Below are 12,274 nucleotides of genomic sequence, written 5' to 3'. Positions count from 1 at the left end.
GGACGCCCACGTTTAGAGGCTTCAAAAGATTTGAAACTAAATAGGGAATCCGCGACTTCTAACTTAAAATCAATAAGACGCATTTCTTTATATCCGAGGCGATTCTTATTAATTCGTTTGTACAGAATCCATGCATTAGCACATGTTAAGTCTAGTAAGTGTTAAAACATTCTGTTGGTCCATTTACGACTTTTCATCGTGATTTTATGACGACCAATACAGCTGTCAAGTAAATTTACGCCACCCATATGACGATTGTACTCTTTAATTATTTCAGGGCAGGAAATCATTTTGAATGTCTTGTCCTTTTTGTCGTAACGTTTTATGGAGGAAGATGTTGCAGGTAAATCTTCGTTTTGACCAATCATCAAGATTGGTTTCATACCGATGTAAGTTGAAACAAGATTAACAATCTTGTTGTCCTTCCATGACAATGATGTCACATCGACGCCGTAAATTGAAGCAACGTATTCGCGGCTGGTTCCACGCTCATATTTAGACATTACTTTCTCATTTGGAAGTTTGCAGTTTTTAATCCGATTGCGATGAATAGTCCCAAATGAAAGTATACCTTGAGATCGTAAATATACTAACAACGGCACAGTTGTATAATATCGGGTAATTTTTTAAGAGCTTGATAACTTTTTTTAAAAAAAAAACGTATAAAATTTGCAAAATCTCATCGGTTCTTTATTTGAAACGTTAGATTGGTTCATGACATTTACTTTTTGAAGATAATTTCATTTAAATGTTGACCGCGGCTGCGTCTTAGGTGGTCCATTCGGAAAGTCCAATTTTGGGCAACTTTTTCGAGCATTTCGGCCGGAATAGCCCGAATTTCTTCAGGAAATGTTGTCTTCCAAAGCTGGAATAGTTGCTGGCTTATTTCTGTAGACTTTAGACTTGACGTAGCCCCACAAAAAATAGTCTAAGGCGTTAAATCGCATGATCTTGGTGGCCAACTGCCCATGCATCCCGAAAAATGCACTGTTTGGTGTGGTTTGTACGCTGGTGGAATCATTGGACCGTATTTTTTCAAAGATGCTGTTGGACGCAACGTTACGGTGAATGGCGATCGCTATCGTTCGATGCTAACAAACTTTTTGTTGCCAAAAATGGAAGAACTGAACTTGGTTGACATGTGGTTTCAACAAGATGGCGCTACATGCCACACAGCTCGCGATTCTATGGCCATTTTGAGGGAAAACTTCGGAGAACAATTCATCTCAAGAAATGGACCCGTAAGTTGGCCACCAAGAAGATCATTTTTGTATTGAGATCCGGCTCCATCGGAGAAATATATCACTTTTTTGATACTCGTTTGACCAAATTTGCTTTTCAAGTAGGCGATGACTTTCGTGTTAAATAAATGCACCGCGTTTGCATCATGGTGCAAATTTTCAGAAATCAAGACGTAGTTTTCATTTTTGACCGCGTTATTTTTTTTATAGTACACTACATAGGGATGTAAAGTTGCCTGAACATTAGCCCAATGTTGGACTGCACGGCATCTTGTACTTGGCAAGTATAATTTTCGGAAAAATCAAGAGTCATTCGGTTGGATTATATAACTGCAATATATGTCAATTAAACTTATTTTGTATCATTGTTACAACAAACCGAACACCGAGCTCAAATAAGTATCAACAAAATTAGTTTTTCTCTCGTAAATGCTGAAAAAATAAATTGTTAATATCTGCGTAAAAAATTATAATTTCACAAAACCAGCTGAAACGTGTTTTTATATACTCTAAATCTAATAAACTATACGTTTGTTTTAAAAGTTTTTGACCAACAAAAATAATGTGGCCCGTTTCAAAAATTTTGTCACTATATAATCGGCCATTATAAAATTGATTAGAAAAATATATATCTTACGTGCACGAACTTTAACGCCTTGTCTCATCAGCGTTCTTAACTCAAATGATGTTATAAATGCAATTAGCGTGCTTTTGCATTTCAAATACATATGAGCGTTTATCAAATAAAAAGTGTGCGGCAATGCCCAGTGTATCTTTAAAGATACAACCATTATATTCACTCGTATTCAGCAGGGAAGTGAAAAATAAAATCAAGGAAGTAAAATATATCGTTAAAATTCTCTTCAGGAACCGGTTCGGTTTTTAGATCATTAATATTGAAAATTGGTGATATTAAATGGTTTGTATCTTTAAAGATACAGTGGGCATTTAAGGAGATTAAGAAAAAGTTCTAATTTAGTAGGTTTTCATTTATGTGCATATTTTTTATGTTGACCAATAAATGTGGTTGACTTCAGGAATGACTTTTTTTAAGATATTTTCAAAATTCAAAATGTTCGATTTAAAAGGATAAATATCAACCAGACGATGTACGCCATATTCGGAATATGGATTGTAGGGAAGATGTGAAAAAAATTTTAAATTTAAAAATCAAAGTGGCTATAGGTTAAAGTAATTTTTACATATATTATCATATCATATTATATAAGCTGATGCATACTAAAATTACATTAAACCATTGAGGGGAATACTTTTGAATTTAAATTAGTTTGGTTAGCCTAACAAATTTGATACATATTGCTAACACTGTCTGGACGAATTAAAATATTTTATCTATATTCATTTTCTTTATACAAAGAGTTGTGAGAGTATAAAAAATTTAAGATATACTGAAACTAAGCTTCGGCTTTTATTGGAATAATAAAAGATCTTCTTTTCAGATCATCTTTTTCATGAATATACCATTTTAGTGAAGTGAAAACCTTTGAATTTGGTTAAGAATCATATAATATTCATATGAATTTAATCTAGTGTACTAAATTTGTTTTGACTTTTCAACATAAATCGGTTCTTGAGAGCTAGCATCGATCGATCGTAGATGGTAACACTATTGTTTAAAGAGAATCACATACTATAGGTAGTGCTGTAATAAATTCACTGAGCTTCATGGAGTGCCTAATTTGCTTCAACAAAAGTTGAACTAACTGTGTTTTTGTAAAGATCTTTTCAGCCTATCTCGTTGTTCTTTCCAATTTAGTTGCTTTATAGACAACAACTCGACGTATAAATGGTTAGTAAAAAATTCAAAAGAGTTTAAAAGTAAGATTGTCCATTATATACGAGTATTGTGTAGTTTCCAGAAAACGTAAAAAAATGTATGTAACTATAAGAATATATTAATGATATTATACTTCATTAAAGTCGACAAGACCGTACTGTACAATAACTACATATATATGGGACAAAAAATAATGTCTGTAATAAAAGTCAATGGCCCTAGACATAGGATCAACAGCAATCAAAGTGATTGCTAAAAAACTAAAATTAAAATTATGTTAAGGATGGGCTAAGTTCGGGTGTAACCGAACGTTTTATACACTTGCAACTTGCAAGAATTAAAGACAGTGGAATACCTTAAGGTACAAAACGTCAACCAGCGGATCGGAATCCAACAAATTATACGTATATATTAGGTTATCAAAAAGGTCTTTCGGTATTTTCGCTAGTTGGTGCTGAAAGCGCGTAGTTCTAGTTTTATTCGTCGCATCGGGTCATTCTATATCTTTTTGGAAAGCTAATTTCACGCGCTAACAGGCGTTTGATTGTTTGTTTGATTGTCGTTTCTTTTAAGTCGTTCGTGAGTTATAGCGTCGCAAACATGGAGCAAAATAAAGAGGAAATACGGCATAATTAGCATCTTAAAAATACAAGTTTTTACTTTGAAATGATATGATAAGTCCGTGCAACTAATGGCGTGATCCAAGTCACGAGTGCGGAAATATTTCGCATGTACAAAGAAGCTGATGCATGCTCTTCGTTTGCAGCTGTACGTAGGGAGCTTCGAATGCCGCCCCACAGTTTCTTTATACCGAGTTGCTGATGAGTGCTCTCAGAGAGCAAGAGTGCAAGTCAAGTAGAAAATCGTTTGGCTGTCTGTTGTGATTGCAGCTTATCGACTTGTATTTGTTGACGTTCACATTTTGCTGCACAGAAGCGGTAGCGTATCTTCACTGCAACGAGATAGTGGTTCGAGTCAATGCTAGGACCTCGGAACGTATGCACGTCTAAACCACTTTCTTCCGTCTTCCGCAGACCACAACATGATTGATCTGGTTGATGGGTTTTCAATCCGGAGACAGCCAGGTAGCTTGAGGAATTTTTTGGAATCTAATACTAAATATAACCCGGCAAAGTTGTTCAGCCTCAACTTATTTGGAGATGTTTCATATTGGAGCTGAATTTACCGACCGATGTGCCGAAGGTACTTTCTTTGCCCACCCTGACGTAAAAGTCTCCAAACACGATTTTGACAGCGTGGAGGGGACAGCTCTCATAGGTGCGCTCCAAGCGTCTATAGAAGACATCTTTGGTCACATAGCTCTTCTTTATGTGACCACTGCAGTAAATGCCACAAAGACCTACTCGCCTCAGTCCTTGTCCCGTCCATCGTACTTCTTATGCGGCGGTTATGTCAGCGGCACCTTTTCAATTAAGTGACCGGACATTCAAGTTGTATGCCCTTAAATCGTAATACTGAATACCTTAAAAGTAGTCGTTTTCATCTTTTCATTGGCCTCTTTCTTCAATATACGACAGTGGCTACGCTGGCTAGGTTATGTCGTCCACATGGATGAAAATACTCCAGCTCTGAGAGTATTGGACGCAGTATCCGCCGGGGGAAGCATAGGAAGAGGAAGACCTCTACTCCGGTGGAAAGACCTGGTGGGGAAGAACCTGACTGCAGTTGGTATCTCCAATTGGCGCCAAACAGCAAAAAGGAAGAACGATTGGCGCGCTGTTGTAAACTCGGCTATAACCGCGTAAGTGGTGTCTACGCCTATGAAGAAGAAGGATTAAATTCGAAACAATTTTTTGAATATTGGTCGTGGCAAGTACTCTATTAATCTTACACCGATATTCAAAAGCTTCTCTCGTCCTCGGCATACATGATTTCAAAAGGTATACATTTTAAAGAAAACCCGAAAAAATGGCGTCTTGTAGACAACTGAAGTTCCAGTACAGTCGCAAAGTCAGGTCAGGTAGATAAAAGCTTAACTAAATCTATCATTTAGTGATATGCCGGTAAAGAGGAGGCTTTAAGAAGAAAAAGAACTTAAAGGCCCGCAGACCAAAGAAAAAGCCGATACTCACGAAAGAACATAGAGCTAATGAACATGATCATTGTGCTGGAATGAGAACTAAAATCTTAACCTAAATCACAGTGCATTGCGTAAGGTGATTCCAAATTAGTTCAAAAGTTATTAAAATTTTTACCGAACCTTTCTCTACGAATAAGAGTAGAAAGGTTAAGCTTCAGGCAGCTAATATAAGAAGAATTATTATAAAGCATTGTAATGTAAACTACAGGGTTTGTCCGGAAAGTAACAGGACTGAGTCGATTTAAAAAAATGTATTGAACCAATTGTTACAATTCAAAACTTTCAAAATAGGCTTCTTCTGCGTCGATGGAGCGCTGCCAGCGCGATTTCCAAGCAATGAAGGCGTCACGGAAGGCATTCTCCGGAATAGCCTTGAGAGCCGAGGTGCATGCTGCTTGAATCCCCTTTCATTGGCCTTTTCAGGCAAGGAAACAAAAAAAAGTCGGGGCCACATCTGGGCTGTAGAGCGGCTGCAGAAGCGTTGGGATGCCGGCCTTGGTTAGGTAGCTGTTCACAAGAAAGACGGTGTGAGCCGGAGCGTTGTCGGGGCGCAACTTCCAATCGGCTGCGATTTCTTGCACACCTTGCACATGTTCAATAAACGAATACTTAGTCGACGGTCTGAGCTCAAAACTTTGCGCACACGAGTCACATTTTTGGTGTTTGTCGAAGTCGCAGGTCTCCCAGCGCGGTCTTTATCAGCGACCTCTTCCCGGCCCTCCAAAAAGGCTAGTTCTTGCTAAAGCAACATTTTGGTAAGCCTGCGTGATCAGTTTCATACAGAATTTAATCTCGTACTTCTAACGAACGCCGCATTTTCGGCTTGTACCTCTCACAGAAACACGCCGCGCGAAAATGTTTGATCTGACTCTCCAGGTGCTATTCGTTAGCTAGGAACGTCCTCTACCGAAATTAGTCATATTACTTTCCGGACAAACCCGCTATTTATCTAAAGTAATTATACTGACCATCGTTTTACAAGTTCACATGGGTACCAGAGCTTTCACTGATGTGAAAAGTATGATTTATTTTAATATTCTTACGTTAAAAACTGATTATCGTGAAAATATCATTTGCAACATTTTTTGCTGATTTTAAGAAATCTTTCAAATCCGTTAGTTTTACACGTCTAGAAAATACTCGCTCCCCATATTGTACTCCGGCACAAAGAAGCTTTGTGTAGCATAAACTTTATAAATAAGTATACAATTTCTTTTACAAAACGGTATAATAAAAGAATGGGCGAAAGCGTTGAGAACAAGGAAATTTGTGAAATTAAAGTGCGCCGGAAGTGCTGCGGGGTGTAATTAAAGGTTGGGTACACCGAAAAGTTTTGGAAGAAAACGAAAAATTACAGACTTTCACAAAATTAGTGCGCGTTCTTTGAAGGCGAAGTGCGAGAAAATAATTCGCTTGTAAAAAAGAAAGAACATGGCTAAACTTAAATTGCAGACAAATTTACCGAAATGACTAAAATTTTAAATGCTTTTACTACAGCGTACTTGTCTCATGGCAGTGCCTAGTTGGGCACCTGGCAATTGCAATTAAGCCTGGGAAAAGTTGATAATCACACTATAATTTGCCCAAATACTTTTGTGAATGAGTAGGACAGTGTAGGAGAGTACGATTAACATGAGTAAGAGCGCAGCGCTAAAGTTGCCACACGCATGCCAATGCAACAGTTAACGGCAACTGAGAAATGAACACTCCAAATGCAATCAACCGCACCCACACATACACACTCTTAGCGCCAAAAGCGAGTGCATATAAATAATGAGTTAAGTAATGAGTTGTTGAATGCGATTTTTAATTATTTCGCATATTGTTGCTTTTGTTGTTGCATGCTTTCGCACTACAACATCCTAATTCAGGCTGTCACTTTCGCATTTCAACATTTCCTCACTGTCATCGCAAACGAAGATGATTATACGAAATTACGAATATTTTGCCATCGCTTTGGCGCAGGCGATGACAGGCGAGAAAAAAGTTGCTCCAAAGTGGACGTGAAGGAGGTGAAAAAATGTGAAAAATGAAATGGCAAAATCACAAAAAAGCCAGAGCAAAGAAAGAAATGAAAGCAAATCAAAAAAGAAGAGGAAAAACTCTGTGTGTGCTAAGTAGCCGTGAAGAAAAGACAATGCGCCCGACGTTGGTGGTTAGGCATCAGCAATGTTGGAGAGTGGATTCTGTAAAAATAATTGTTATCCTCTTGTTATACTAGCGGAATTCCTGTTATGGATGTCCTTGTGGTGTCGCATTTTAGGTTTTCATTTTATCTTATCATCGCATTGCAACTTGTTGTCCTTCCAACACCATTTTCACATTAATTTCTGCCACTTCCTTTTCGTTTTGGTAATCAAAGCAAAAGTTGCCAGCGACGCTATGGTCTATGCTCGGCATTCCAGATAGCACCGGATAGCATTGAAGACGCTGGTGTGAGTTTGCTGCGAAAAAAGCATAAAGTACTTAAGAAAGGATAACTGGTATAAGGAGCGTTGTGCGTCGGAATATGACCAGATTTGATTTCTTCCTTTTGTGTCTATTCCTTTTTGCTTCGCATAAATCCTTTCTATTGCACACAACTACAACAACCGCTAAGATAATCAGCAAAAACAATAAGATCATTTGTTGTTGCCAGACCCCTTTTTAGGCCGTTTGGTTTTTGGTTCTTTCCTGTCGGACATTTCATTATTATTGTCTATGCGTTTTTATTATTATTGTATTTGCAAGCAAAGTGGAAAAATTAAAGAAATTTAAGCAAATTTACAAATAATTCAATTTAAAGTGGCAAGATGCCGTTGCGCCTCAATATTCTATCAAGGAACCCATCCAGGAAACTCAATGTATTTATACATTTTTAAATCTTTTTGAGCGTAACGTAATGAAATGAAGCCTTGTCACATGTCAATAGTTATTAGATAACAGTACTCAAATTATGTGGGAAATATCAGTGAAAATTAGAAAAGCGACACTCATGTTTTTTTTTGCAACCTCATTGGGAATACATTTTCTTTTGGTCTCTTAAAATGACGGAGATATTATTACTGACGGTGAGTCTTGGATCTATGCTTACGACCTGGAAACACACGATCAATCGGCCGAATATCGTGTCAAAGGTGAGCCGAAGCCGAAAAAATCACGTCAAAGCAGGTCAAATATCAAGGTTATGTTGACAATTTTCTGTCATTATCGAGGTGTGTCAACAAGGAATGCAATTTGAGTGTTATGCGTCGTTTACGCGAGCTACTCGTAAAAAGAGGGAGGAATTATGGGCCGAAAACTCTTTGTTTTTGCACCACGATAATTCACCGTCGCATACGGCATGGATTCTTCGTGAGTTGTTCGTCAAATTTTTTACCAATATCATGCCCCAACCACCGTATTCGCCTAATTTAGGTGCGTGTGACTTCTGGCTGTTCAGTAAACTTAAACTACCACCCGCGGTAACCGTTTTGAGTCAATGCAAGACATTAAACATGAATCATTACGCGCATTGAAGGCTATTTCGAAAATTTACTTTAACAACTGTTTCGAGGATTGAAAAGGGGTATTATTTTGAGGGGGACGTCATAGATTTCGAAGAATACATTAAGCATTTTAAAATTATGAACAAAATGTTACTCACATTCGCTCATTAAAAGATATATTATTTGTTCCAAAAACTGGTATAAGGCGAAATGGTGACTATCTGAATCTTTGTGGTTTAGAACCCCAGTCTGGAGATGAATATTAACACCAAGTTGATATTTGACCTGGACTGGACTTGCCTGGCGATTTTTCTATTGAAACAAATTAAATAATGAGTTTGCTTAGAATTTTGTACTTCCAAAACGGCTACGGAGTCTTTGAAAATGTTACAGAACTTTGTTTGGGTAGTCTACATTATTAAGAACGCAAGCATTTGGGTGGTACAAAGCATTCAGTGAAGGGCGTGTACTCAACGAAAACTTGACTCATTCGAGTTGTTCATCGAAGAAATAAAAGAAACTTGAAAACTTTGGGTATGAAGCGTGTTATTACTATATTCATACATTTATGAGCAAATATGAAACTTGAGTCATTTTCTGCTTTCGAAATTGAAAAATCTGCTTCGGGCAACGCACCGTGAGTCCATTGACCCAATATATGAACATCGCCAGACAAATTTTTTCCGTCTGCCGTCTGCCGTCTGCTGCCAAACTAACAATTATTGTACATAGAACATAAAAAGGGTGTAACAATCTACAAAAGAAAAAAAATTTTGATTTGGGTTGTGCGCCGAGTCAAATTTGACCATGGGTGTACAAGTAATGGGTTGTCAAAAAAGTCTTGCGGTATTTGTATTGAATTTTTTATTTATTGAAATTGAAATGAATTTTTGATTACTCATGCCCAGCTCTTGACCGATGCTACGGCTGCTACTATGCCGGTCTCTTTCGACCAATTCAGTGATTTTATAGCAATTTTCGATGACAGGCCTTCCGGAGCTTGGCGCATCTTCGACCACCACTACACCAGAACGAAAACGTTGAAACCATCGTTGTGCGGTGGAAATGAAACTGTATCTGGTCCATAAACTGCACAAATTTCATTGGCGGCTTGAGATACATTTTTGCCTTTATCGTAGTAGTACTGTAAAATATGCCGTATTTTCTCTTTATTTTGCTCCATGTTTGCGACGCTATAACTCACGAACGACTCAAAAGAACCGACAATCAATCAAATATGTGTTAGCGCGTGAAATGAGCTTTCCAAAAAGGTATAGCATGACCCGATGCGATTAGAACTACGCGCTTTCAGCGCCGACTAGCGACAATACCGCAAAACTTTTTTGACAACCTATTATATTGAAAACAGTCAGAAGAGGCGTGTGTTTAATAATTTTCTCTAGGTTAAAGTATTTGGGTCATCCATCGTGCTTATGGCGAAGTTGAACGACACACGAATTTGAGATTGTATTATATTATATTTCGCAATGATGCCGTTACATACCGACTCCTATATACCATATTCTTAAGCGGCATCGAGGTATCAGTACAGTAGAGGAACTAAGAAACCTGAAACCGAATACATCGAAACAATTTATATATGGTGATACTTGAGACGTCCTTAAGTGATTTTAACCTTCCGGGGAGTTAACTGTCTATTTACCAGTTATAATTATAACTAATTATTGGTAATTTAGAGTTGCTTTCTTAAAATATGCTATCAGTTTTTTTTTAGTTCATCTACTTTTAAGATTGATGTTCCAAATAGGTTGAATCATGTCAAAACTTTCCTTAGCTCAAAATTACCTAACATAGCGATTTTCGAACTCCAGGTGACTTTATACCCCATATATCGGCAAACATGTGAGTTATCTGACTGAAAATAACAGAGCGTGCTTTACTGATAACAGTCTATCTTTTGGGCCTAAAGTGGATAAAATTGAACAAAAACTTGACTTAGCCCTCATATAACATTCGTCTAACTTTGCACCATACAATTGGTAATGGCATTTGAGATACTTTAATGAATCTCACGGATCATTTTATTAGCGGTGGCATATTCATGGTATCTAGTATTGATAAAAAATATATAAAATCAGGTCGATACTACCCTCAACTCCCATATTCAACATATAATTTTTATTTTCCTAACAAACATTTTGTCGAAAATGTCGGTCAGTGTATGAGTTGTGTTTATATATGTACTTGTATATAGCGTAGTCGAAAAATTACTAATTAAACTTCAACTTATTTTTATTTTTATATTTGTATTTTTCCACTAGAGACATTATTCCATCAATGTAAAACTGTTCTGGTTTCTCGGCGAAAAACTGCGACAAGTAATTTCCAAAGGCTTATCTTGAAGCCAACTTTACTCCATTAAGGGAGTTCTGAATTGACCAAACAACAAATGGTAGTCGTTAGTGCAAGGTCAGGGCTATATGGTGAATGCATCAAAACTTCCCGGCAAAGCTCTCCCAGTTTTTGCGGACCCATCAAAGATGTGTGTAGTCTAGCGTTGTCCTGATGGAAGACGAAGCCCTTTTTGTTGATCAGTTCTGGCCGTTTTTTTTGTTTGCTTGCTTAAGTCGCATCAGTTGTTGACCGTAAAATGTAGAATCAATCGTTCGACTAAACTACTTTTCGGGGCGTTAATCTTGGCTATGCGACCATTTGTTGAGCTTCACCACGCTTGGACTATGATCTTTTTCGCACATTATTGTCGTATTTGATCCACTTTTCGTGTCCTGTTATCATTCGTTTCAGAAATGGTTCAATTTCATTTCGTTTCGGCAAAGAATCGTAGATGTTGATTCGGTCCATTAAATTTTTCACAGACAATTCATGTGGTACCCAAACATTGAGCTTATTTTTGTAGTCAGCCTTTTTTAAATGGTTCGAAACCGTTTGATGATGAATGTTAAGTTCTTTAGCGATGTCATGGCTGCTTAAGTGACGGTTCTGCTCAATCTTTTCAATAACCAGAACAAGGTGCATCTTTCACATCGAAATCTCCAGAACGGAAGTGAGCGAGCGTTTGTTGTGCTACACGACCTGATACAGCATCGGCTCCGTAATAGCCTTGACAGACGGCAGCGTTAATCCGGATTAACTGCGCACTTAATCAGATCCAAATTTTTAGGTGACAGACGGCAGCTATGAGAGTTTGAAACTCTCATAAACAGCTCATTGTCCTTTTTATAATATTTTCAATGAAAATTGATAGAAGATAAACATTACGGTTGTTAGCCGACCAATTTTTACCAAACCATTTTTTATTACAAAAGCATATCAACACATTATTTTTAAAACTGCATCATAACATAGAAGTTTTATTGATATTATATTGAGAATTTGATAAACAGCTGTCAGGGTTGCTTGTATTTCATTCACAATGGATGAAAATTGGCCATTTTTAACAATGTTGCCAACGAAAATCTCACAAACTCCCTAAAATTTTGAGAGTTATTTTTGGACTCAGCAACGGAGTTAGCTGTGGTAACCCCTGATTAATCCCGAAAAATGCAATTAATCTGGTTTAACGCTGCCGTCTGTCAATGCTATAACCTTCACAAATTTAGTTGGTGGCTTGTGTGGCATTCTTCTCTTTTTCGCGAATTTCTTCATTATTTTCAGTAAATTTTGATTAGATGTAACTTTTTTTCAA

This window comes from Bactrocera tryoni, chromosome 2, assembly GCF_016617805.1.
Source record: "Bactrocera tryoni isolate S06 chromosome 2, CSIRO_BtryS06_freeze2, whole genome shotgun sequence".
NCBI lineage: Eukaryota > Metazoa > Arthropoda > Insecta > Diptera > Tephritidae > Bactrocera > Bactrocera tryoni.
This window is presented reverse-complemented; position numbering follows the sequence as displayed.